Source organism: Nomascus leucogenys, chromosome 2, assembly GCF_006542625.1.
Source record: "Nomascus leucogenys isolate Asia chromosome 2, Asia_NLE_v1, whole genome shotgun sequence".
NCBI lineage: Eukaryota > Metazoa > Chordata > Mammalia > Primates > Hylobatidae > Nomascus > Nomascus leucogenys.
This window is the reverse complement of record NC_044382.1, coordinates 138,699,093-138,702,046: the sequence shown is the minus strand read 5'-3', so window position 1 is coordinate 138,702,046 and position 2,954 is coordinate 138,699,093. Positions and strand designations below refer to the sequence as shown.

Sequence of the window (2,954 nt, the reverse complement as noted above, 5' to 3'; positions counted from 1 at the left end):
AAGAATATTTAAAAGGAAGTAGAATTTTGGGGTCTTGGGATATTGTTTGAATGATCCATTCTCCATAAAGAAAAATCACTTCAAAACATCCACTTATTATTACAGTTATGTTAAAATACATTTATTATTATCTCTTATAGTTATCTTGGTTGCTTGGGCTCAGTTGAGTGATTCTCATCTGAGTCTTCTTGTGGTTATAGTCAGATGGCTATTGGGCCTGGAGTCAGTCATCTGAAGGCTCGAGTGGGCAGATAGGCAAGAAAGCTTCCTTATTTACATGTGTGGAGCCTCATTTGGGATGACTGGAACTGATGGGGGCTAGTCAGGCATCTTTCGCTTTCCATGTGTCCTCTCTACATGGCTAGCTTGTGCTTCCTTACAGCATGGTGATCTGAGGATAGTCAGACTTCTTACATGACAGCTAGCTTCCCCCAGAGCAAGTGTTCCAAGGAGTAAGGTGCAAAGATTCTTATATCCTGGACCTGGAAGTCCCTGACGATCATTTCAGTTGCATTCTGTTGGTTAAACAGGGAGAGAGGGGGAGGGGACTACATAAAGATGTGTACAGTGCAAGATAGGGCTCATTTAGGGGCCATATTTGGAGATTAGCTACCAAGGACATGGGTTTCTCATTATATTTTAGGAGGTTGGGATTAGAACTAATGTCAAATTAAAATGGAGATTTAGTGAAAAACAAGCCACAAATTAATAGAATAGGTGTATTTAACCTTGTAATGCTACTTATATAGTGATTTCCTGTAGTCCCTGAAATGATTTTGTGTTCCCAGTTGATCCACATAATGTGTTTCCAGGGAATTAAGCAATCTAGATCCAAGAATCTAGACATTTCACACCTGGAAATGACCCATATGTGTTTTTAGTTTCCTTTTTACACTTTATAGATGAGGGAAATAGGGTTCAGAGAAGTTAGGGTAACATGCTCAAGGTAATTAGTGTAAGCAGTTTGTAGCAGGACCAAAAATAGTACTCAGGACTCTTTCAGTGTTCTTTCCCTTATGTTTTATTTTATTATAAGTCAGCGTCATTGAGTAACAGTGCATCTACTCTAGGAAGATGTTTGTATTCAAGTAAGTTTAGTAATATTGGAAGTGGTGTAGGTGGTAACTTTTATTACTTAGTAAGTATGGTGTAAGTTTTTTACACCCTGCTTTTTTTGTAAACTATTTGCAATGTTTTTTAAATGATCTATCGCTTAGAAATACTATATGCATTGCTTCATTTCACTTGGTAATATGTTTCAGGGAATAAAATAAAGTTTTAATATATGTTTTGTGGTTGAAAAACCAGGGATCAACTTGTTTCACAAAACTGAGTCTAGAAGCTGGCTGGGAATGATTTTTGGGTCCCAGTTCATGGTCCACCACTGGGTGGTGAGTGTTGGAACTGCCAAAGAAACATAGGGATGCTTGATACATGGGATGAGAAATAATTGGAACATGCCTGGCATGATACTTCTAAGAAATCTATTCTGGTTTTTGGAATACAAATATATTAATTTCTTCTAAAACTTTCCTAGGAGATATGATGCAGATGGAGGGTGGTTGGGCCCTAAGTGAGTTCCGTGGTTCTCATGGAGTTCAGATGCTATTCATTGGCATATCCGAGATTCAGAGCTTGAAGTGGAACTGAGCTATTGAGCTCAACTACTCATCAGGAATTCTGTTGGTCTGGCAGGAGATAAACCTGGATGATTACCAGAGGCAGCTGTGGGCCAGATGGGACTGGCAATGCTTGCTGCAGCCTAATTCCCAAGAACTTCTGTGCTTAAGAAGAAAGGCATATATTTTGTCCCCCTGCTGCCTCCACCCCAGACCAAGCTAATCCCACCCTTCTTTCCCTTCTCTGTTCTCTGTCTTCTCCTCCCACTCAAACTTCACTCAGCATCAGTGCCAACTTAAGAGTTCCTTCACAGCTTTCTCTGGCAACTTTGTCCTGTACTCTCAAATCTATTTCACCTGTTAGATTTTTTTTTTTCAAAACAGCATCAAAAAGTGAGTGTATTTATCATACTCAGCTCATAATAGAGAAAATTGGTGAATAGATTAATAATTCATGCTCCAGCATTAACTGGCAACAGAGAAAGTTGGTCACAGGAAGGCAGAAGAACCTCATTTTCTAAGAGTTAGAAACGAGGGGCTCCATAATCATTTGGCATCTGCTTGGTGTTGTATCTATGTTTAGAAATCTACTAGACTCCTTGTTTAAGGTCTCGGTCAACTGTGGCCACAATGTAACACACTCGTTTGGGGTTACTCTCTGTACTAAGCCGTCGTCTGCATAGGTTCCTTTGTGTGTGCGTGGTAATCTTGAATCCTTGGTGATCCTTAGAGCCACTCAAAACTTCTGCCCCCATTTCCCAATTTTAGCCATTACACAGTCAGTTATACAAGGGATACACTTGATATAGACTATTCATCATTAACTGTGGTAAATCTAGTTTGGCATTAATGGAAAAGTTGATAAAGTTGGTATCAATTAGGATGTGGTAGGGTGGGCCCAGCTGTGTATTATATTGTAAGAATAAGCAAGAAGAGGATTGGGAATTTCTATTTTATTCAGCTTTCTAGTATCTTTCTTTCCTTCTTTTTAGGTTTTAATCTGTCCTTTTCTTTAAGCCTCTGATCTCTGAGACTAAGCATTCACTTTATGGTTGCATAATTCCTTGCTCTTTGTTGCTTCTCCATGTTCATGACATACTCTTATTTCTTCTAGAATGCTTACCTGTTAGATTATTTAGAAAAATGTTTGGAATAACTTTTCCCCTTGGGTTAGTAGTTGCTCTACATCAGTGGTTCAACTCAGTGAGTGTGTGTTGGATTCATTTGGGGAGCTTGCAAAAATCCCTATATCCGGACTTATGGCCCAAATCAATCAAATCGTAGTCTCTGAAGGTGAGACTCATCCACTTGCATATTTAAAAAAAAATAACTCCT

General features: G+C 39.0%; 1 pseudogene; it reads right to left on the bottom strand.

The window, feature by feature from the left end:
• Positions 1-2,143: 2,143 nt before the first annotated feature.
• On the bottom strand, positions 2,144-2,705 carry LOC100589017 (annotated as a pseudogene).
• Between the last annotated feature and the right edge of the window lie 249 nt (positions 2,706-2,954).